At 44.3% G+C, this 25,971-nt stretch overlaps 1 protein-coding gene across 6 annotated transcripts in view; it reads right to left on the bottom strand.

Annotated features, from left to right (window-relative positions):
• Positions 1-25,971, bottom strand: part of ank2b (ankyrin 2b, neuronal) — a 1,291,078-nt gene that overhangs the window by 956,675 nt on the left and 308,432 nt on the right. The window lies entirely within an intron of this gene.

The following is a 25,971-nucleotide window of genomic DNA, read 5'->3' on the forward strand; positions in this document are numbered from 1 at the left end:
CAGGTTCAGCCTCAGACAGCTGCAAAAGAGAGGTATGGAATCGGTGGCTAGTGAACAGCGTTTGTGGCAGGGACCGAAGACAATAGCTTCGGTCTTTCCAATATTTAGTTGGAGGGAATTTCTGCTCATCCAGTACTGGATGTCAGACAAGAATTGTGACAATTTAGATACAGTGGCGGGGTCGAGAGAGGTGGTGATGAGGTAGAACTGGATTTAGTCAGCGTACATTGTGTAGAGCGTTGCGTTTTTGGATGTTGCTGCTGAGGGGCAGCATGTAGTTGAGAAATAGGAGGGGGCCAAGGATAGATCCTTGGGGGACACTCGAGGTAATGATGCGGGAGCAGGAAGAGAAACCATTGCAGGTAATTCTCTGGCTACATCGGGATAGATGAGAATGGAACAAGGCGAGTGCAGTCCCACCCAGCTGGACGACGGAGGAGAGGCGTTGGAGGTAGTGGTGTGGTCAACCCTCTTTTGGGACCTCCAGCTGGCAGTTAAAAGCTAATACATCAGATGCAGATTTGGATATTGCAATGAGCATGCATCCAAATTGTGGTTTTGTTGTAACTTACTATTTAACTTTCTTGTAGGTCAGTATTGCATTAATCTGAAAGGAGGAGTCAGCTCTCTGCTGCATATTAGCCGCAAATATCCTTGCAGCAGTTTTTGTTTAATTGTTCATGGGATGTGAGCGTCGCTGGCAAGGCCAGCATTTATTGCCCATGTCTAATTGCCCTTGAACCGCTGCAATCGATGTGGTGATAGTACTCCTATATTGCTCTTAGGGAGAGAGTTCCAGGATTTTGACCCAGCGATGAAGGAACAGTGATATATTACCAAGTTAGGATGGTGTGTGACTTGGGGGGCAACTTGGAGTTGATGGTGTGCCTGTGCCTGCTGCCCTTGTCCTTCTAGGCAGTAGAGGTCGCGGGTTTGGGAGATGCTGCCAAAGAAGCCTTGGCGAGTTGCTGCAGTGCATCTTGTAGCTGGTACACACTGCAGCCATGGTGTGCCTGTGATGGAGGGAGTGAATGTTTAAGGTGGTGCTTGTTCCTGGATGGTTTCGAACTCACGTGTTGTTGGAGCTGCACTCATCCAGGCAAGTGGAGAGTATTCCATCACGCTCCTGACTTGTGCCTTGTGGCTGGTGGAAAGGCTTTGGGGAGTTAGGAGGTGAGACACTCACTGCAGAATACCCAGCGTCTGACCTGCTCTTGTTGCCACAGTATTTATGTGGCTGGTCTAGTTAAATTTCTGGTCAATGGTGACCCCTAGGATGTTGATGGTGGGGGATTTAGCGATGGTAATGCCATTGAATATCAAGTGGCGGTGGTTAGACTCTCGCTTGTTGGAGATAGTCATTACCTGGATTTGTGTGGTGCGAATGTTACTTGCCACTCATCAGCCCAAGCCTGAATGTCGTTCAGGTCTTGCTGCATGCGGACATTGACTGCTTCATTATCTGAAGAGTTGTGAATGGCACTGGACACTGTGCAATCATCAGCGAACATCCCCACTTCTGACCTTATGATTGAGGGAAGGTCATTGATGAAGCAGCTGAAGATGGTTGGGCCGAGGACACTACCCTGAGGAACTCCTGCAGCGATGTCCTGGGGCTGAGATGATTGGCCTCCATCAACCATAACCATCTTCCTTTGTGCTACGTATGACTCCAGCCAGTGGAGAATTTCCCCCCCTGATTCGCGTGGACTTCAGGTTTACTCGGCTCCTTGATGCCACACTCAGTCAAATGCTGCCTTGATGTCAAGGGCAGTCACTCTTACCTCACCTCTGGAATTCAGCTCATTTATCCATGTTTGGATCAAGGCTGTAATCCGGTCTGGAGCAGAGTGGTCCTGGCGGAACTCAAACTGGGCATCGGTGAGCAGATTATTGTTAAGTAAGTGCCACTTGTCGACTACACCTTCCATCACTTTGCTATGTGGCAGTAATTGGCCGGATTTTATTTGTCCTGCTTTTTGTGGACAGGACATATCTGGGCAGTTTTCCACATTGTCAGATAGATGCCAGTGTTGTAGCTGTACTGGAACAGCTTGGCTAGAGGGGCAGCTAGTTCTGCAGCACAAGTCTTCAGAATGACAGCCAGGATGTTGTCAGGGCCCATAGCCTTTGCCATATCCATAGCTGTTTCTTGATATCACGTGGAGTGAATCAAATTGGCTGAAGACTGGCTTCTGTGATGGTGGGGATCTCGGGAGGAGGCCAAGATGGATCATCCATTTGGCACTTCTGGCTGAAGATGGTTGCAAACGCTTCAGCCTTGTCTTTTGCACTCACATGCTGGACTCCATCATCATTGAGGATGGGAATTTTCATGGAGCCTCCTCCTCCGGTTAGTTGTTTAATGATCCACCACCGTTCACGAGTGGAAGTGGCAGGACTGCAGAGCTTTGATCTGATCCATTCATTGTGTAATCGCTTAGCTCTCGTCTATGGCATGCGGCTTCCGCTTTTTTGCATGCATGTAGTCCTGTGTTGCAGCTTCCCAAGGTTGGCATCTCATTTTTAGGTACGCCTGGTGCTGCTCCACTCATCATTGAACCAGGGTTTGTCCCCTGGCTTGATTGTAATGGTAGCATGAGGGATATGCCAGGCTATGAGGTTGCAGATTGTGGTGGAATACAATTCTGCTGCTACTGATGGCCACAGCGCCTCACGGATGCTCAGTTTTGAACTGCTAGATCCGTTCTGAATCTATCCCATTTAGCAAAGTGGTAGTGCCACACAACACGATAGAGAGTGTCCTCAGTGTGAACACGGGACTTCGTCTCCACAATAATGGTGCAGTGGTTGCTGCTACCAATGCTGTCATGGACAAATGCATCTGCGACAGATTGGTGAGGACGAGGTCGATTCGGTTTTTCCTTTGTGTTGGTTCTCTCACCACCTGCTGCAGACCCAGTCTGGCAGCTGTATCCTTCAGGACTTGGCCAGCTCGATCAGTAGTTGTGCTACCGAGCCACTGTTTGTGATGGACATTGAATTCCGCCACCCAGGGTATATTCTGTGCCCTTGCTACTCTCAGTGCTTCTTCCAAGTGGTGTTTAACATGGAGGAGTACTGATTAATCAGCTGAGGGAGAGTGGTAGGTAGTAATCAACAGGAGGTTTCCTTGCCCATGCTTGACCTGAAGTCATGAGACTTCAAGGTGTCCAGAGTTAATGTTGAGGACTCCCAAGGCCATTCCCTCCTGACTGTACACTACTGTGCCACCACTTGAAGTCCTGCTGGTGGGACAGGACTTACCCAGGGATGGTGATGGAGGAGTCTAGGACGTTGGCTGAAAGGTATGATTCTATCAGTATGACTGTCAGGCTGTTGCTTGACTAGTCTGTGGGAAAGCTCTCCCAATTTTGTCACAAGTCCCCGGACGTTAGTAAGGAGGACTTTGCAGGGTCAACTGGGCCAGGTGTGCCGTTTTCGTGTCTGAAGCAGGTGCAGAGGTCGATGCCGGGTGGTCCGTCCGGTTTTATCCTTATTTTTCGTAGTAGGTTATGTAGAACTGAGTGGCTTGCTGGGCCATTTCAGAGGGCAATTAAGAGTCAACCACTTTGCTGTGGGTCTGGAGTCACATATAGGCCAGACCAGATACGGACGGGAGATTTCCTTCTCTGAAGGACATTCGTTAACCAGATGGGCTTTTACGACAATCCAGTAGTTTCATGGTCACCATTACTGACACAAGCTTTTTATTCCAGATGTATTTAATTTACTGAATTTAAATTTCCCAGCTGCCGTGATGCGATTTGAACTTGGGTCTCTGGATCATTAGTCCATGTCTCTGCATTACTAGTCCAGTAACAGTACCACTATGCTACCGTTCCCGAATAGCTCTACATCTGGCTCTCTGGTGATTCAGATGCTGAAGACTGGTTTCCATGGTCTTTACTAGGTATGTGCGACAATGGCAGATGTGGTTGGTGTCAGTCAGACCATTCTGTCTCAGTATGCTTTTTTTTCCCCCAAGCAATACCATTGAAAGCATGGCCTTCGGTTCTCTGGAATCACAATGGTCCAGCATAATGGTTAATCAGGTATCCGAATATTGTATTGGGTGCCATCAGATTTGCTGTACAACCTTTCTTGATAATTGGAACCTCTGCAAGCACTAATCATCTGCTGAGACGAGGTATGTGCAACCTATTTCTGTAGGCGCGGGTGTATGGGTATTACTGGATGGACACGGAACACCTCTGGCATAGCCTGGCAATCTTCCAATGATCTCTTCCCCCAAAAAAGCTGAATCAAAGAGATTCCCACTGGGAAATCCATTGGTGGCAGGAATGGAGCTGTAAGACAATAAAAAAAAACAGCAAAGTACCACAAAGGCTCATCAAGTCCTGAGTGGCAAAATAAATTAATGTAGAAATGGCCTTAAAACTGTTGAATAATGCTTCTTAATGAGCTTATTTATACAACCAATTCCTTAGCAGTCCTGAACACTCATTATTGACAGATATAAATATGACAGTGTTCTGTCCACATAGACGTTGGGAAATTATAGGGAGGATATACCAACCACGCACACCCCCCGCCCAACCTCTCCAATTATAACATTTGAATGAAGTTCCTGGTTTCAGGTGGGCATTTTCACCACAAATAGATTTCTGCCCACTTTGACAATCAGGATCTCCCAATTTGTCCATCAAAAGAGCAAAATTAGAAAATGCACAGTAGTGTCTCAAAATGGATGAGACACACCTGCTGATTAGATGGGTGCAGGGTGAGTGGCAGGGAAGGAGGTTGGAAGCATTTGGCTGGGGGCTGTATAATTTCAGCCTTTATATATCAGTCAGAAATGATTGGAAAATCAAAAGTCCAAGATGAATTTTTCACTGAGATAAAGTCAAACAATTTTTTTTAAACTATATTGTATACTGGTAAATACATAGATGAAGAAAGGAAAATATAGGATAATGCAATAACTAGGGAATCTTTCAACTAGTCCATTATAGACCTATTTCCTGAAGCACTCCTTTATAGAATTGTAAATAAGGCACAATGGCTTCAAAGAAATCCCATTCAATCAAAATTGCAACACAGATGGCAAGTAGTCAACCATAACATGTTCAATCATTGTGCTTCACTGCCATAATTGTATATATGCAAATTCCTCGTAGCTTACATAGCAATTGTGCATAATTGAAGAGGGAGGGAAATACAAATCAAACACAAGGAAAATGGATAGGGAAAGATCCAATAAAGAACCACTGAGAATATAAGAAAACAATGGGCCAATTTTCAACTTTTAGCCCTTTATTCCATTGAAATAAAAGTTGAAAATTAGCACCAATGAATCAAATATGAGTAGTGAGTGACACTGTTCAAAAAAGGTGAACCAATCAAATTGCTTAATTTGATTTCTGACTTGCGACTACAAAAATTGAAGGCTTCATCTTCAGTTTGTTACTGTATTAAATTAGCCTGCTACATATTATTCCGTCACAGGGTGGTGAATTTTTGGAATTCTCTACCTCAGCGGGCTGTGGATGCTCAGTCGTTGAGTATATTCAAAGCAGAGATCGATATATTTTTTGACTCTAAGGGAATCAAGGGATATGGGGATCAGGAGGGAAAGTAATGTTGGTAACAATGTTTTCTATTGGAGGTCAATGCCTAAGTAAGCCTAGAGTTCATGCAGTTTCCTGGATACATCACTGCCAGTTTAAAAGATTAAACAATATCATAGCCTATAGTTCCAGTATATACCTCTGCATACAACTTCTAGAATGTTTTCGGATTTGCAACTTGACTAACCAGAGTGTGCCAAAACTTGCTGTTTCTAAGTCCCGCCTCTTCCCTCAATCAACTGTCGAGCAATAGGGAAGCACCAATAGGACTAATAAGAAGAAAAACATTCATAGAATAGTTACTATTTTGTATAATACATCAACACAAGTTAAAGCATGTGGTGTTCATTTTTTAAGATAATTTTTCTGCAAATAATTTTATTATTTTCAAGGGCTTGTTTATAATGTTATATATGTGACAAATGAAACTTTCCATCATGATTTTTGGCACTGTCATTTCTTTACATTTTATCTGCGTGCAGTTTTGGTCACTTTACTTAAGGAAGGATATACTAGCTTTGGAGGGGGTACAGAGACGATTCACTAGGCTGATTCCGGAGATGAGGGGGTTACCTTATGATGATAGATTGAGTAGACTGAGTCTTTACACGTTGGAGTTCAGAAGGATGAGGGGTGATCTTATGGAAACATTTAAAATAATGAAAGGGATAGATAAGATAGAGGCAGAGAGGTTGTTTCCACTGGTCGGGGAGACTAGAAGTAGGGGGCACAGCCTCAAAATACGGGGAAGCCAATTTAAAACCGAGTTGAGAAGGAATTTCTTCTCGCAGAGGGTTGTGAATCTGTGGAATTCTCTGCCCAAGGAAGCAGTTGAGGCTAACTCATTGAATGTATTCAAATCACAGATAGATAGATTTTTAACCAATAAGGGAATTAAGGGTTACGGGGAGCGGGCGGGTAAGTGGAGCTGAGTCTACGGCCAGGTCAGCCATGATCTTTTTGAATGGCGGAGCAGGCTTGAGGAGCTGGATGGCCTACTCCTGTTCCTAATTCTTATGTTCTTATGTTTATCATGTATTCACATTTATTTCAGAATTCTAAGCAAACATCAAAAACAAAATGATTAATATGGAAACAGCAGAAATCCCAGGAGTTACCATTATCCAAATTTGGAGGGCGATTTCGAATAAAAGTTCGAAACGTAAACACGATTAAAGTAGATCTATATAGCAACAATAAATACAGTGCTACAGATATTTGGTAAATTAGATTAATCTCTAGGTTTAATGTAAAATTTGTTTTTTGCTATAAAAGCCCACTAAACAGATGAACAGTGAAGAGTTGCCTCCCTATATTACATTTTAATTTTTGTAGTTATGGTTTTATTTAGGTGTATTTCTACCTGCAGTGAATAGGAAACACTATGGGGTAAATTTCCACAGGGTTCTCTTGCCATAGCTTTGGTGGAAGAGCCATAGAAAAATAACGTAATTAATGTTTGTGTCACTTTTCCAGGGTTTCTGCAGCTCATCTGTTGATGTTATGGTTGTTATGTCTTAAGAAGGCAAATAGTATGTTGGCCTTTATAGCTAGGGGATTTGAGTATATGAGCAGGGAGGTCTTACTGCAGTTGTACAGGGCCTTGGTGAGGCCTCACCTGGAATATTGTGTTTAGTTTTGGTTACCTAATCTGAGGAAGGACGTTCTTGCTATTGAGGGAGTGCAGCGAAGGTTCACCAGACTGATTCCCGGGATGGCAGGACTGACATATGAGGAAAGACTGGATCAACTGGGCCTTTATACACTGGAGTTTAGAAAGATGAGATGGGATCTCATAGAAACATACAAGATTCTGATGGGATGGGACAGGTTAGATGTGGGTAGAATGTTCCCGATGTTGGGGAAGTCCAGAACCAGGGGACAGTCTTCGGATAAGGGGTAGGCCATTTAGGACTGAGATGAGTTGAAACTTCTTCACTCAGAGAGTTGTTAACCTGTGAAATTCCCTGCCACAGAGAATTGTTGATGCCAGTTCATTGGATATATTCAAGAGGGAGTTAGATATGGCCCTTACGGCTAAGGGGATCAAAGGATATGGAAAGAAAGCAGGAAAGGGATGCTGAGGGAATGATCAGCCATGATCTTATTGAATGATGGTGCAGGCTCGAAGGGCCGAATGGCCTACTCCTGCACCTATTTTCTATGTTTCTATGTTATGGTTGTTATGTCTTGAATAAAGAATCTGACCAGATACTGTAAGCTGAAAGTAATGTGTGACCGTAGTCTTTTATTACAGGTCTCCAGAGTGCCTCTCCAGCCTGTGAGGCCTCCTCATGTACAGGTGCTCCCAAGGGATTGTGGGATCCCTTGGGACTCCAGGGGATGAGCCCTCTGGTGGTTAAACAAGGTATTTACAGGTTTACATATATAACAATGGTGGTCAAGGAAATTCATCCCTATAATCCCAGAAATGTCCTTCCCTCTTAAGAACATAAGAAATAGGCCCCTTGAGCCTTCTCCGCCATTCAATAAGATCATGGCTGATCTGATCTTGGCCTCAACTCCACTTCCCTGCCCTTATCGTATAAGAAACTGTCTGTTTCTGTCTTAAATTTAATCAATGTCCCAGCTTCCACAGCTCTCTGAGGCAGTGAATTCCACAAATCCACAATCTCAGAAGAAATTTCTCCTCATCTCAGTTTTAAATGGGCGGCCCCTTATTTTAAGATCATGCCCTCTAGTTCTAGTCTCCCCCATCAGTGGAAACATTCTCTCTGCATCCACCTTGTCAAGCCCCCTCATAATCTTATATGTTTCAATAAGATCACCTCTCATTCTTCTGAATTCCAATGAATAGAGGCCCAAACTACTCAACCTTTCCTCATAAGTCAACCCACTCATCTCCGGAATCAACCTAGTGAACCTTCTTTGAACTGCCTCCACAGCCAGTATATCTTTTCTTAAATATGGAAACTAAAACTGCACGAGGTATTCCAGGTGTGGCCTCCCCAATACTCTGTATAGCTGTAGCAAGACTTCCCTGCTTTTATACTCCATCCACTTTGCAATAAAGGCCATGATTCCATTGGATTTCCTGATCACTTGCAGTCGTGCATACTATCCTTTTGTGTTTCATGCACAAGTACCCCAGGTCCCGCTGTACTGCAGTACGTTGCAATCTTTCTCCATTTAAATAATAACTTGCTCTTTGATATTTTCTGCTAAAGTGCATGACCTCATACTTTCCAACATTATACTCCATCTGCCAAATTTTTGCCCACTCACTTAGCCTGTCTATATCCTTTTGCTGATTTTTTGTGTCCTCCTCACACATTGCTTTTCCTCCCATCTTTGTATCGTCAATAGAGGGCCCCGCGCTGAAACAGGTCAAAAGCCCACAAAAAATCTGCGGGCAGCTGTCAGCATAGTTCCTTCACTGCTAATTGCAAAATCCAGGCCCAAGGATAGTTTTCAGGTAAAGCAAGCAGGGTTAGAAGGCAGGGGATATTTGGACCAGATATTACAGATGCAAGTCAGTTGTCCCCACTGTAAAGTTATGCACTGTGTCCTTACTTTTATATAATTCTTTAATATTACATTATTTACAGTTAAATAGCAAAACTGATATCAATTTGGGAATCAGGGAAGTAGAGTTGGTTGGACCATAAATGCTTCTCTGCAGTATAGGCTGAGGAGCTAGGAGATGCAGAATTGAGGTGCTAGTGACACTACTGGCAAGAAGGTTCAATTACAGTGTGAAAAGTTTACACAAGCAGTTTCAGTTAAGAATATGGATATAGGAATTTATAATGAAAAGTTTACTGGAAGTGTGCGCAAAAGTACATTAAAAAAAAATATTACCAGTTGATTCCCTGTAGCTTTGTGCACAGTATGTCAAGGAACATGGTCCCGCTCTCACTTATCTCTGGTGTTTTTCTGTCTCTCTTCCTCAGCTTCTGTTGCCCTCAAAGCAGCTTTGCTTACTTTCAAAATTGGACATACATGTTTTTAAAAAAAAATAGAATGAGGAAAGCCACTCTGTCTGATTCCGTGGCCGCGATTTTTCATACCGGGTTGGGAGCGAGGCGGGCGCAAGTTGGAACATCACTCCCGGTTGCAGCCCGCTCTGTTCAAGTGATTTTACGTGGATGGGGCTTGTTAAGCTCGCCCTGCGAGGTTCCCCGCCAATTAAAAGGAAGCGGATCTGATGACAACCTTAAAAAGACTTTGCCCACATTGATTGAAAGTTGGGCCGTCAGTATTCTGCAGCATTGAGGTGTTGAAAGCACTGCACAAAGGTGCACAAGCTGCATTCAGGCTTTCCCATGACTCCCCCCCATATGCTTATTGAGGGACACATTGTACAAGAGGGCATAAGCAGAGATGTTGTCAGGAGGACCTGGCTGCAGTGGCACAAATCATTCATTGATCTCAGTGGGTCACGAAACGTTACTGCAAAGCCACATTGAACCTCATCCTGCTGTGCCATTCATTACATTCCTATCACTCCGCCTTCCCTACCTTACTCCTGCACATCCTGACTCTCACAAACTTATCTTGCACCTCCACCCATCCCTCTATCTACATTATCACATTCCCATCTCACAAGCCATCCCTCCCACTCACCCTTGTCCAATCATACCAACTAACTACACACAAGGGTAGGTACCTTGGGTGTTATCACAAATGTTCATATAAAGTTTCTGCTAATATGTTGTCAAACATTGAAATCTTTATTTTCAACACTTTGCATTATTGGACAGATAAGTGTGCACCTTTAGAAGTGGCATAATGAGTTGCAGTGAATGGTGAGACAACGGTACCACACCACCCCCCCCCCCCCCTCAAATGGTGAGGAGGGTGAAAAGAATGGCTTGGGCATTGTAGGGATGGTTTATGATGTTGGGTGATGTCAACCTGGCGCATTATGTGGCAGCCAGTGTGTACAGTGTCAAGTGAAGTAAATCTGGCCATCCCTGCGTAGCAATGTGGTCAGGTGATTGCGGAGAAGGTTGCTGTTGTTGTTACTGCTCCCTGAACCTTCACTACAATGAAATTAAGACCCATTGCACCATCATTTAATCAAACATGTTTTTTGGGATCTCTTTACTAGCCTCAATCTTTCCTTCTTCCTCCAATCTACAAGCTTTTAAAACGTAAGCTTGCCGTCACCTAACCACTGCTTCTCGATTTACTTTGTCACTCTTTCCCACATTGATGGTATCCCACAGAACAGGCCTTCGCCCTAATTAAAAAAGATTCAAAGTAGCCAGTTCAGTGATAGCTACAACAAATGGCATTACATGTTCTTTCCCCGATCTCTCCAACAGAGAAGTGTGTGGAGGAAAAGTTTTTTTTTAAATTACAATTAACTAAATATGTAAGTACAACAAATGTCTTGAAATTTCATATTTTGGGAGGTCACAACTTCAACACAAATTTGCATTCAATTTCCTTTGTATAGTGCACACCAAAAATGCAGTGATCATTTAAATGTTATTTGATACCAGTAAAATCTTATAATAGTTGAGACAACAGATAGAAATGAGATAATTGATGCTTGAATGCCCAGCAAACTAGATTTGTTCGATATGAGGCTTCTTCTAAATGCAATTGTCTTGACTCTTACTTCCTGTTATTCAATTCAGTTAAAAAATTATACTAATAGACCAATAGATAATAGGGGCAACAGTCCTTTTAGAAAAGTGCAAACTGAATCGACTGAATGTTGCACCAAGGTCATGAAAAACAGCGTCCGCTTTCTAGCTCCACAGTAGAGTCTACCAAGCAACACATAAGTGCGCACTCATGCTGATTCCATTTTTTCAGATTGGCAAGGATCAATGCTGGGACCACTGCTGTTCACCATTTATATAAATGATTTGGACTCGGGAATTCTCTCTCAATCCAATCTTTCTTTCCCCATCTTTATTTTTTTTTCTGTACCCGATTTGACATTGAATTCACCCTCCTTTAATTTGCCCTCCTTCTCAGTGCTTATTCCTCAATTGTTAAACCTGATTGATTAAGGAGCTACCCCATTGCCTTATTCATTCACTGCACCTTTATCAGCTCACACTTTCAGCAACTTTGTCGACAAAAAATTTTGAGCTGAAGGGTGCTGGGGCAAGTCTAACAGATGTCGTTAGATGCCTTGCTATGGCAAATTCTGGACCCTTGGAAACAGCAGATGCAGCAGCATCTGGAAAGAAAGTAAATAGATGAAAATTTCTTCTGTGAACCCTTGGTCGGAAATTACAGGCCTTTGTTTCCTAATCAGTTACATAGGAAATAGTTATTGGATTAAAATATAGTCACCATGGTATTCATTTCTATTATTATATTTTATTGATTGACCTTTCTGTTTGCTTAACCACTCGCACGTAATCAGTTTCCAATGGAAATGAATGGAAAATAAAAGCATGTATAAAATCACCACAATGACATTTGAGATCACTGGCATTGTAGCCTGCAGTTCTATTGACATTTAAGATCACTGGCATTGTAGCCTGCAGTTCCGTTGCAATCAAAAGGAACTGATGCAGGAGCTGCTCGGAGTGGCAAATACAGAACTACACTTTACTCAGAGCTGAAACAGGAAAAATTAAAAGTAGAGCAGAAAACCTCTCAGAGAGTGACAAAAGTATGTCACAGGAATGATACAATAGTGGAAGTGGGTGGCGAGAGAGCTGCCAACACAGCAGATCTACGTGGAAGTGGCAGAGACAGTGCGTAGAAACTCACTGACCCCAATGGGTCCCTCTCCATCGCAGGAAGTAGTAGAACCACCTCACAATGGCAGCAAAGGCAAGTGTGATGGCAGATAGGCCATTTATCTACATTTTAAGCTGTACTAAAATTTATTGGGTCGGAATTTGCGGTGGGTAATAACTGCGAACTAACAGCGTTGGCTGATATTACTTCTTTGAAACTGACCGCAACTTCAGGATGTAGTGCATGCGCATCTAAATGTGGAAATCCTGAAGTTATCAGTCATTCACTGCTCCGACACTGGCTTTGCTGTGGCCCCATCCACCCCACCACCCAGATAGCCAGCAATCAGTGAAATCAGTGAAACTTGGGCTTTTCTTTAGTAATATCCCATTAAATGATAAGCCTTGTTGGATTGAGTGTAGCTAGGGTTTTAACAGTGTGTGAACTTCTACACCAACAACACGGCCCTGATAAACTAATTTTCATTTTGTGGAGTGTCAAATTTCTCCATGATGATAATAATTACAATTTTTAAGAAACTTATATATATATTTTTTTCAAGTTTGTTCATGATATTTCAGGTTTAACCTTATCCCCATGAGAGCCCCAATCTTTGTTTTGCTCTCTAACCTTTTTAGAAAGTCTGAATAAAAGCAGCTTCTCATTTCCTGGTTCCCTGTCTAAAAAAATTCAACGTGATTGGTTGCTTAGACAGCTTGTTGATGTCACAGTATCACATTAGGAATTCCCACTATACAACATTGCAATCAATTACGCACCAAAATAGGCAAACTTCTCACCACAGAAAACACCAAGATCTCGATGGGCAGCTTTCTTTTGGGGCCAGCAGCGAATACTTTGCTTCGCCACCACCAATTCCAGGCCATTATCCCTAAAAGTGCAATTTTTTTTTATTTTTTTTTATTAAAGTGTACAACTCTGAACTGAATGACTGATGCAGACTTCACATGGAAGAAATAAATTATATGATGTAGAATTCTGAAATGCAAGCATGTCCTTTGAGGAATAATTTTCTCTATCGGATATCCATTGGAGAACTGATGGAATTATTCAGTAAATGTCAAATAAACCACTCTATTCCTGAAAGTAACACACTCTGTTCTCATGCGGGAAGAGATTGCACATCATTTGATCTCCTCTCTGGTTCTTTAGCCAATTATCTTAAATCTGTGTCCTCTGGTTACTGATCCATCCACCAGTGGAAACAGTTACTCCTTATTTACTCTATCAAAACCTTTCAAGGTTTTGAGAAGAAAGAGGAAGGAGATGTAGGTGGACCTGCAACCATCGTCAGTTTGTGTAGAACAAGTGTTAATGTTCAGGGATAAAAAAAAAGGTTTCTAATGCTCAATCTAAGAAGACCCTTAATTTAGCAAAAATGTAAGGAAGAAGTGGATAGCAGGAAAGTACATTTCTCTGTCTTTTTCTCTCCAAGCAGCTAGGAGCAAGAGGGCAGAAGCAGAGAAAGAAATGGATTCAACATCATACAACTGCATACAGTACTCCAACTGTGAATGAATTGTGGCAGTTCCCTGCATGTTGGGCACTGACAAGAAACTTGTGCCTGACGTCGTACTCTGACTGGACATTAAGTAGCATCCCTTTCGGTTCACAACATGGTAGGGTTTGACAGTATGGCTCACATGGTCACACGAGTGCAATCTATAGCTCCAAGCACACATGAAAACCCAGTGGCTCAGTTGCTCAGTTATCTTGATCATGCATCAAATACAATAATTTGAGTTGCCCTGGTCAACAGGGCATTAATTACTGACATTATACAAGAATGGACAGCATATTGCTCTTTTATCATATATATGTTTGAGGTTGAAGAGGAACATCAGAGAACCTAGGAGACCAGGCTCATATATGGCAGTATTATTAGAGATCTCCAGCCACCTGGTGGAAGTCACCTGTTGCCCTGGAGAATCATATACAGTGTAGTAGCCTGAAAGTTAAATGCTGTATTGAATTCTTAAAACACAGTAAGTGACCTTCTGAACAGTGCTAGCATGTTCTTAAGGAAGTTTGAAGATCTCCCAATAGGATGCAGAAAAGCCCCTTCAGGGCTTCTGGATGAAGCAGAGGCACAAGTCCAGGAATATATTTAACTAAGATCTAGTTCTACATATGCAGGTAGCTAGGGATTTCCAATGATACTGCCATATGAGCTTAATCTCCTGGGTTCTCTGGTGTTCCTCTTCCACCTCAACATATATGATAAAAGAGGAATTCCCATTGGAAACTCCTTATGTGGCTTTAAAAACAAAGCAGTCTCAAGACTTTTAGTTGAAGTGGAGATCCTCAAAAATAAAGTGCATAAAATAGACCAAAATAAAGCAAGACCAAATATTGGAATTCACCTTTAATAACTCAGCATGTCTTCCTCAGCTACTGCTCGAAAACATCCCTGTTTTACAGTTGCACATAAAGCTACATGAACATAAACTTATTAAAGTCAGACTGGGTTCAGGTCACTCACCACCACCTTCTCAAGGACAATTAGGGACAGGCAATAAATGCTGGCTTTGCCAGCTATACCCACATCCCAGAACGAATTTTTTAAAAATACAATCGATGGGCGACTCCTACAGGGAAGAATTTAGGACAGGTGACCCTATCAGGTCCTGAACTGATCATTTGTATTGCTGCACCTTCCTCCTTCCCTCATCTCTGGCAGAATTTATGGTTGTACTTAATTGGGATGGAAACCCAGTGAATCCAGGCCACATCGCCACCCACCTCGCTCCAATACATCTCTCAAATTAACAGAATTCCAAACCAAAGTATTCATCAGTCCCAGTAAAAATAAAGAATGTGGTTAACTATAGTCCAGCTGTAACTCATTGGTTTGCTTTTATTCAAAAAAAAAGTACAAATAAAGTTTATGGAATATTGATCCACATCTCAGTAAGCAGGTGTTGTGACCTGAATCCTATCTGACTTGAATAGGCTTAAGCTAGACCCCTAGCACTTGCGGACTCCATAATGACAGCATCGGAGAAATGGCAATGAAACACTGGACAGTAGCAGATGATCTTCAGAGATTAAGGCTGAGGTATATTTTAGGACAATGTAGGAAGTGCTTTGCTTTATTTGATCTGCAGCACACCTATCCTGGGATTACTTCATTCTCAAGAGCAAGCCATTCTATTCCCTGCACTGTTATCTATTGTTAGTGAAGATATGTGCCTAAAAAAAGCACTAAACACATACCGAAACAAATTGTGACTCACCGATAACAGCTTTTTATTGAAGGAGGAAAGGACAGTCACACTTTATAGACATTTTGGGCTCAAGTTTCGGATCCCTGCTAGAACGCCGCACATCAGAGAGGCCCGTCTAATTTGTAGAACTGAAAAAGCGCCAAATACTTACCTCGCGATTCTCCGATATCTGTAGGGCCAGTTCCAGCTCTGGGGGTGGAACTACAGCCCCGCGCCAAAAACAGTGCCGGCAGCTGCGCGCATGCACAGTAGCTCCTGGCCCTCCCAGCGTGTCCTGCCTCCGGGCGATGACCCTATCCCTGGCTGAAGGGACATCGCCCCTATCCCGCGCCGAGTGGCCTGACAGTACTCACCTCTTCCGCGGCCGCCCGCCTGGCATCTCCTAGGGGCAGGCCCCACTCAAAGTCCTCGGCGTCAGCGCTGGGGCCTACCCGAAGTCCTGGTCGGCGGTCCGTCATCTGTTGGGGGTGGGCCCCGTCCGAAGTCCTCGGCATCGGGGCCCACCCGAAGTCCTGGGCAGTGGTCCGGCGTCTGCTGGGGGCGGGCCCCGCCCAAAGTCCTCGGCGTCAGCGCCGGGGCCCGCCCGAAGTCCTGGTCGGCGGTCCGTCATCTGTTGGGGGTGGGCCCCGCCCGAAGTCCTCGGCATCGGGGCCCACCCGAAGTCCTGGCCAGTGGTCCGGCGTCTGCTGGGGGCGGGACCCGCCCAAAGTCCTCGGCGGCGGGCCTCGCCCGAAGTCGTGGTTAGCGGCAGAGCCCGCCCGACCAGCATCTCCTGGGGGGGCCCTGTCCCAGCACGCTGTTGGAGGGCTCCCGGTGCTGCAGCAGGTGAGTAGAAACTTAATTTTTTATTTATTGATTGAATTTAAAAAAAACATTTTATGATTGATTTATTTATAATTTCTTATTGATAATGGCTCTTTATTTGTAAAAAGTGAAGTGTTTAATGCTTGTAAACTTCCCTTCGCACCCCCCACCGCCCCCAACTATCTCTCGTTCCCTGCGCCTAATTTCTAAAATGTAGGCAAGGTTTTTCTGAGCATACAAAAATCTACACTTACTCCATTCTAAGTTAGTTTGGAGTAAGTTTTCACTGCCTAAACTTGCAAAACAGGTGTAAGTGACTGGTCACACTCCCTTTTGAAAAAAAAACTGTTCTAAAATGAAACTATTCTAACTCACTAGAACTGGAGCAAACTAAATGCCGAGAATTGCAATTTCTAAGATGCTCAAAAAAAATAGGAGCAACTCAGGCTGAAACTTGAGCCCTATGTCCTGAAAACCTGACTAATGTATAATCTATTCCATTATTGGAAACACATAGGCATATAGAATTAATGTGCAAACTATGGCCCCTATTTTCACCATGATTGTGCGCCGGTTTTTGTCGTCCAAACGTATTTTGGCGTGAAATCTTCAGTTTCGAACTTGTGTCAATGTTTGCACACCGCGCCGACCATGTGCGCTAGTTTAAAAATTTTTGGCATAGACAAGTGAAAACGGGCTCGGGCGCCGTTTTTCTATAATTACCCGATTTTGGCCATCCACGATCTTTTTCAGCGCGGCACACACTGCCAAAAAGCCCCGGGAAAAAACCTTCTGTGAACTTAAGGAAATAGGCGCGACGCACAAAAGAACATTGGGGCCAGGCAAAAGACAAAAATAAAGTACAAACGCATGGATTTTTTTTGACAGGGAACTCTGAAAATAACTCAAAGTAATTGCCGAGTTTTTGGAGTAAGACAATGTAAAAATCAAATGTATCATTTTTTCAGAGGGAATTTAAATAACTTTGCTGGGTTCATTTTCACCCAAATCGCAACAGTCCACCCCAACACAATCGTTGCTTATTGGGCTCCAGGCACGGGTCAGGGGAGTGCCAACCAGGCAGGGTCACGGGCTCGGCCGGACACAAGCACCAGAACCCGGGCTGCTTTTGAAGCCGAGTGTAGAGTTGTTGCGCTCGTGTCCGGCCGAGCTTGCGATCCTGCCCAGCCGGCACTCCTTCGACCTGTGCCTCGAACTCGGTAAGCATCTGAAATGAAACGTTTTGTGCACAGGCACAGCAGCAAGCTAGAAATGACCATTTGTCACAAGTGACCCAAGAAAATCACTGTACAAACAAACGCATATGCAGATCAGGGTGTGGTCCGATGTAGGGTGTCACCCAGCCTTCTGGAGCAAAACAGAGAGGAAAGGTGTCAGTGATTTAAGTATTTATCTGCATAACAATAATGGGTGCAATTTTTAGCATGCCTGATGTGATAAGGCTGTCGACCATATATGGCTTGCAGAGGCGACGAATAATTTGACGGCGATATCGGGGAGACAGATTAATGGGGAGGAGGCCTTACCCTCTGAGTCTATAGCGAGAGGCGCTCATACCTGCAACTGAGTGAGGCAGACTGCATTCGCAGGCTGCGATTCAGAAAGGAGGTCATCACTGAGATCTGCCAACTAATCAGGGCAGACATACGGCCAAGAAGTGGAAGGAGGACTGCCCTAGCTGTAGAAGTAAAGGAAACAGCGGCACTTGCCTTCTATGCTATGGGATCATTTCAAGCTTCAACTGGGCACGTATGTTCGATCTCGCAGCATGTCATCCATTGCTGCATTCGCCAGGTGACTGCTACACTATGTCAAAAGGGACCAGTTCATCACTTTCTCAATGACCATGTAGGCAATGACAGGGCTGTGGGGTTCCCCAAAATTGCTGGCTTCCCCAGGGTACAGGCTGCTATTAATTGTACCCACATCGCCTTGAGAGCACCCTTGCAACATTCCGAAGTTTACCGCAACAGGAAAGGGTTCCACTTCCTAAATGTGCAGCTGTTGTGCGACGATCTGCAGCAGATCATGGCAGTGGATGCCAAATATCCTGGTCGCATCCATGATGCTTTCATCCTACGTGAGAGCATTATATCTGCGCTGTTTCGGGAGCTGCCAGAAGGGCAGAGCTGGTTGCTCAGGGACAAAGGTTACAGGCTCGCCACCTGGATTATGACCCCGCTACGCAAACCCCGCACTGAGGCAGAGCGTCAGTACAATATGGCCCATATAATGACAGAGCATCATAGAGGGGACAATTGGCATTTGAAAGCAGCGTTTCCGATGCCTGGACCACTCTGGACGCTACCTGCAATACCCCCCTCACTACGTCGCTCAGTTCACGGTCATGTGCTGCACAACTTGGCCATGATGAGGGGACAGGTACTGAACATTGAAGATCCTCCTGAAGGGAGAAGGAGGGATGAAGATTCGGAGGAGGCGGACGAGGAGGAGGAGGACCAGCAGCTGCAGGACGACGGCGGAAGAGGGTGGGGCAACCAAGGGGACCTCTAGCCATTGCTAGAGACTAGAGTCAGTGGCTAAACAGTGAACGTTTTTCTGCCTGGCACGGTTGATTATAGTGTCGCACCATGTTGACTGTTTGCACTTTTAATTATGTTGTGTTGGTTTATGTTGGTCTAATATATACTGTTGGTTAAATTCACAAAATAATGCACTGATTCTGGTTAAATTAAATGAAGAAGTTTATTAAACATTTGTACTTAACTTTAATAAAACATTACTTTTCAATGAAGAAATATCAAACTTTAACATTTTCAATTACCAAAATTTTATTGTATTAAACTTTTCTATTAACAAAACAAGTAACAGCAAGATACAAATATCTCTGCTCCCCTAATTCAATGACCACTGGCGCATAGTGCCCCTCTTGCCCGCCCTGATGTCTCTACCCTTAGCCCTTTCTGTTGGTGCAGCAGACTTCCTCAGCCCCCCAGTGAGCCCAATATTTTTTTTTCATTGGTGTGATTGGACAGGGGCAGACCGAGTTGATTCCTTTCTGGAAGGCCCGGGTTCATATTCGCCTTCTTTTTCAAGCTGTGGATCACCCTGTGGCACGGTCCCTGAGGGTGGCCTGGGGACGATTTGAGTGGCAGCAGTTGATGCCGCTAATTGATGTTGAATGACAACCTGGGCGTGTTCCCTCATTGCAGCAGCTACTTGCAAATTTCCATCACATATGTCAGACAATTTTCCCATCAGCTGTCCTGACAGTGCATCAAGTACATCCACCATTCCCTACCTACTCTGACCCACTGTCCTATTCCTCCAGACAGTGTTGCTACTTCTCCTGACAGTTTTGCAATTTCCACACTCATTTCACCCATTGTGTCCAGGAGCGACCTGGTTAGCTACATACCCTCGCCATTCATCCTGATGAGCTGTACCATGTCTACCTGCCCTTGTGGTCCAGCAATCCTTTCCACCCTCCTTCGCCGCACACACAAATGTAATTGCAGTGCATACTTACTTTAACTAATTGTCCTAGGTCATGCCACATCTTTTTCAGCTGCCCGCCGATTCTCCGGGTGATGGCTACTGCATCGTACTCTACAGCAACATCACCCCAACATTGAGCCATTATAGTAGGTTTTACTTTTATTCGCTTTTCCCCCTCCAGAGTTGCCAGCAGATCCCATTTCCTCTCAATGATATCTACCAGGGATACCACTTCATGTGGGAGAAATTGAACGGCCCTTCCTTCTCTATCCTTCGAATTCCTCTTCCACTTCCCTCTCAGCCATGTTTTTGCAGATTTTAATGCTCAAAATTGCAGAATGATCCAGCCAGCACGATCCGATCACAAAAGGAAAAATTATCCGATCACAAAGGGCTCTTTAAATATGTCTGATCCAGAACAGGAAGTTTATTCTTTTGTGCATGCCCAGAATTTTTAAGTGCAGACTTGAAGCTCCGCGCCCCCAGACAACTTCGGAGAGCGCAGCACCAAATTCAGATATTTGTTTGCCAAAAGTGCCGAAAAAATCGTATGTCAACATGCGCAGGCGCCAAAAATGCAGCAAGTGGAAAATAGGGGCCTGTGACTGTTTTTAAAATTGTCATCTAAAAACTAGTAATAAAAATCCTACAAAAAGGCAAACTAGAAGTCACATTTATTGAAAGTGCAGAAGGAGGCCACTCAGCCCATCATACCTGTACTAGCACCCAACTGCGGCTAATCCTATTTCCCTACATCCTCTATCTTTTTGCAATAGTTTATCTAATTTACCCTTAAATAGTTTTCCAAGATTTTATTATCTTTGGTATCTTTTTAGTGAATCTACATTGTGCTTAATATGCTTTCTGGAATGGGATACCCAAGCTGCATATGGCACTCTCTCTATGGCTTAATCAATCCTTTGTAGAAATCATCATCACCTCCTTGCTCCATGCCCCTATATAAAGAGCCGAGAATACCATGACCTTTTTACTATGCTATGCACCAAAACACTTTTTGTAGCTCTAAGCATAAAATAACAGCCATCAAAAAAAGTATTTATTTTTAAAAAGTACTTTTTCAATGGCTATAAAAATATAAGTTGGAACATAGTAAGAGAAATAAAGCAATAAAATTCAGAAGAAAACTGTGTAAACAGAGGTGGAGGTGTCTAGCGGAGTAATGTTCAACACCGTTGCCAGGAAAGTATCCTGATGGAGCAAATCACCCACCCACTGTAAAGCCCACCTGATTTCCATTCCACTGAAATGGAACAAAGATTGAATGGGTTCTCCCAAGGGATGGGCGATCCACTCCACCACTTAGAAACTTAGGTGACAAAGTTAAAAATTAACCCCCTGAATATTTTAATAGTGCTGGGATTAGATACTCTCGCTAAATATTAAAATTTGATAATGTAAGCTGTGTCTGTACTATTATATCATGAGGGTCCTGAGCGACAGGCCGGAATGCCGCACCGCCATAGTTGCCCAGGAACTTAGATGCTTTGACATCGACATCGTCGCCCTAAGCGAGACCCGGCGGCCAGGGGAAGGCCAGCTCAAGGAACAAGGTGGAGGTTGCACCTTTTTCTGGAAAGGGAAACCAGAGGAGGAACGCCGCCTTCACAGAGTCAGCTTCGCCATCAAAAACGAGCTGATCGACCGCCTCAAAGACCCCCCCCTGCGGGGTTAACGAACGCCTCATGACTCTTCGACTCACCCTATCCCGGAACCAATGCAGAAAGAACGTGCAGCAAACCTGTCCCACCCTCTCTTACCCTCAACGACTGTCTGTCCCACCTGTGGCAGGGACCGTGGTTTTCGTATTGGACTGTTCAGCCATCTAAGGACTCATTCTAAGAGTGGAAGCAAGTCTTCCTTGATTCCGAGGGACGGCCTATGATGATGATGATGATGATGATGATAATATCATAGCATTATGTGAAAGGTGAATCTTGACACAAGCTTGGGCCAAAATTCCACGTGGACTTTTTTTTAGTGCAATTGTAGAGGCACGTCCGATTTTTTAGTGACCCGACAATGCCAAAAAAAAAAAGTTTCAAACCTTTCATTTTGGTGCGGCGCAGATTGTTCTCAAGCTCTGCGCTGAAAAACTGAAGTTGCCAGGGTAACGAGGGACACACTGAAGGGCTGAGGAACAAATAAAGCATTTCTTCTTTGTAAAATAGATCACCAAGTGAGACTTGGGACAACAGACTGAAATCTCAATATATGAAACCAGGAGCCCATGAACGATATGTAGAGAAATGTTGCACAATATGCAAGTGTTCACGGGCCAAAAGGCCTCCACCACCGCCCACCCTCCCCGGCCCCCGCTAGTGCCATTGCAATCCTGGGCTGAAAGGCCCCCCCGCTCCAGGTGCCAGTGCCGTTCCTATCCCGGGCCAAAAAGGACACCCTGCCTCCCCCCCCCCGCCCCTGCTGCTGGTGCTGCTGGCGCCATCAAAGGCCACCCCCTCTCCTCACTGTTGCCATCCTGGGCCGAAAGGCTTCCCCCCCAACCCCCCCGCCCCGTGTCTTCAGTTGCACCGATTTTCTTAAGTATAGGTGAGGTTTTTCAGAATGGTGCACTGCGCCATTTTGAAAAAGTCCTACTTGGCCAAACTCGCATAAATGTCCAGAAATGGCGTACCCAGTGATGTCAAAAAAATCGGGAACTAAAAAAAAAAAATCAGACTTTTGTACTTTAGAATGGCGTAGAAGCTTTGGCAAAACTTGCAAGTTTTAGTCTGCTCCAGAAAAAAAAAACAGCGTAGGCAAAAAAAACGGTGCAGAATGGTGGCGAAAATTCAGCCAAGGTGCTTTTGAAAAGGCATGCTGATGATAAATATTAGAAGTACTTTTCATCTTCATCACTTTGAAATAAAAACAGCATAGAAACATAGAAACATAGAAAATAGGTGCAGGAGCAGGCCATTCAGCCCTTCTAGCCTGCACCGCCATTCAATGAGTTCATGGCTGAACATGAAACTTCAGTACCCACTTCCTGCTTTCACGCCATACCCCTTGATCCCCCGAGTAGTAAGGACTTCATCCAACTCCCTTTTGAATATATTTAGTGAATTGGCCTCAACTACTTCCTGTGGTAAAGAATTCCACAGGTTCACCACTCTCTGGGTGAAGAAGTTTCTCCTTATCTCGGTCCTAAATGGCTTACCCCTTATCCTTAGACTGTGACCCCTGGTTCTGGACTTCCCCAACATTGGGAACATTCTTCCTGCATCCAACCTGTCCAAACCCGTCAGAATTTTAAACGTTTCTATGAGGTCCCCTCTCACTCTTCTGAACTCCAGTGAATACAAGCCCAGTTGATCCAGTCTTTCTTGATAGGTCAGTCCCACCATCCCGGGAATCAGTCTGGTGAATCTTCGCTGCACTCCCTCAATAGCAAGTATGTCCTTCCTCAAGTTAGGAGACCAAAACTGTACACAATACTTCAGGTGTGGCCTCACCAAGGCCCTGTACTACTGTAGCAACACCTCCCTGCCCCTGTACTCAAATCCCCTCGCTATGAAGGCCAACATGCCATTTGCTTTCTTAACCGCCTGCTGTACCTGTATGCTAACCTTCAATGACTGATGTACCATGACACCCAGGTCTCGTTGCACCTTCCCTTTTCCTAATCTGTCACCATTCAGATAATAGTCTGTCTCTCTGTTTTTACCACCAAAGTGGATAACCTCATATTTATCCACATTATACTTCATCTGCCACGCATTTGCCCACTCACCTAACCTATCCAAGTCACTCTGTAGCCTCATAGCATCCTCCTCGCAGCTCACACTGCCACCCAACTTAGTGTCATCCGCAAATTTGGAGATACTACATTTAATCCCCTCGTCTAAATCATTAATGTACAATGTAAACAGCTGGGGCCCCAGCACAGAACCCTGCGGTACCCCACTAGTCACTGCCTCCCATTCCGAAAAGTACCCATTTACTCCTACTCTTTGCTTCCTGTCTGACAACCAGTTCTCAATCCACGTCAGCACACTACCCCCAATCCCATGTGCTTTAACTTTGCACATTAATCTCCTGTGTGGGACCTTGTCGAAAGCCTTCTGAAAGTCCAAATATACCACATCAACTGGTACTCCTTTGTCCACTTTATTGGAAACATCCTCAAAAAATTCCAGAAGATTTGTCAAGCATGATCTCCCTTTCACAAATCCATGCTGACTTGGACCTATCATGTCACCATTTTCCAAATGCGCTGCTATGACATCCTTAATAATTGATTCCATCATTTTACCCACTACTGAGGTCAGGCTGACCGGTCTATAATTCCCTGCTTTCTCTCTCCCTCCTTTTTTAAAAAGTGGGGTTACATTGGCTACCCTCCACTCGATAGGAACTGATCCAGAGTCAATGGAATGTTGGAAAATGACTGTCAATGCATCCGCTATTTCCAAGGCCACCTCCTTAAGTACTCTGGGATGCAGTCCATCAGGCCGTGGGGATTTATCGGCCTTCAATCCCATCAATTTCCCCAACACAATTTCCCGACTAATAAAGATTTCCCTCAGTTCCTCCTCCTTAATAGACCCTCTGACCACTTTTATATCCGGAAGGTTGTTTGTGTCCTCCTTAGTGAATACTGAACCAAAGTACTTGTTCAATTGGTCTGCCATTTCTTTGTTCCCCGTTATGACTTCCCCTGATTCTGACTGCAGGGGACCTACGTTTGTCTTTACTAACCTTTTTCTCTTTACATACCTATAGAAACTTTTGCAATCCGCCTTAATGTTCCCTGCAAGCTTCTTCTCGTACTCCATTTTCCCTGCCCTAATCAAACCCTTTGTCCTCCTCTGCTGAGTTCTAAATTTCTCCCAGTCCCCAGGTTCGCTGCTATTTCTGGCCAATTTGTATGCCATTTCCTTGGCTTTAATACTATCCCTGATTTCCCTAGATAGCCACGGTTGAGCCACCTTCCCTTTTTTATTTTTACGCCAGACAGGAATGTACAATTGTTGTAATTCATCCATGCGTTCTCTAAATGTCTGCCATTGCCCATCCACAGTCAACCCCTTAAGTATCATTAGCCAATCTATCTTAGCCAATTCATGCCTCATACCTTCAAAGTTACCCTTCTTTAAGTTCTGGACCATGGTCTCTGAATTAACTGTTTCATTCTCCATCCTAATGCAGAATTCCACCATATTATGGTCACTCTTCCCCAAGGGGCCTCGCACAATGAGATTGCTAATTAATCCTCTCTCATTACACAACACCCAGTCTAAGATGGCCTCCCCCCTAGTTGGTTCCTCGACATATTGGTCTAGAAAACCATCCCTTATGCATTCCAGGAAATCCTCCTCCACCGAATTGCTTCCAGTTTGGCTCGCCCAATCTATGTGCATATTAAAGTCACCCATTATAACTGCTGCACCTTTATTGCATGCACTCCTAATTTCCTGTTTGATGCCCTCCCCAACATCACTACTACTGTTTGGAGGTCTGTACACAACTCCCACTAACGATTTTTGCCCTTTAGTGTTCTGCAGCTCTACCCATATAAATTCCACATCATCCAAGCTAATGTCTTTCCTAACTATTGCATTAATCTCCTCTTTAACCAGCAATGCTACCCCACCTCCTTTTCCTTTTATTCTATCCTTCCTGAATGTTGAATACCCCTGGATGTTGAGTTCCCAGCCCTGATCATCCTGGAGCCACGTCTCCGTAATCCCAATCACATCATATTTGTTAACATCTATTTGCACAGTTAATTCATCCACCTTATTGCGGATACTCCTTGCATTAAGACACAAAGCCTTCAGGCTTGCTTTTTTAACACCCTTTGTCCTTTTAGAATTTTGCTGTACAGTGGCCCTTTTTGTTCTTTGCCTTGGGTTTCTCTGCCCTCCACTTTTCCTCATCTCCTTTCTGTCTTTTGCTTTTGCCTCCTTTTTGTCTCCCTCTGTCTCCCTGTATAGGTTCCCATCCCCCTGCAATATTAGTTTAACTCCTCCCCAACAGCACTAGCAAACACTCCCCCTAGGACATTGGTTCCGGACCTGCCCAGGTGCAGACCGTCCGGTTTGTACTGGTCCCACCTCCCCCAGAACCGGTTCCAATGCCCCAAGAATTTGAATCCCTCCCTGCTGCACCACTGCTCAAGCCATGTATTCATCTGCGCTATCCTGCGATTC

This window comes from Pristiophorus japonicus, chromosome 2 (genome assembly GCF_044704955.1).
Source record: "Pristiophorus japonicus isolate sPriJap1 chromosome 2, sPriJap1.hap1, whole genome shotgun sequence".
Lineage (NCBI taxonomy): Eukaryota > Metazoa > Chordata > Chondrichthyes > Pristiophoridae > Pristiophorus > Pristiophorus japonicus.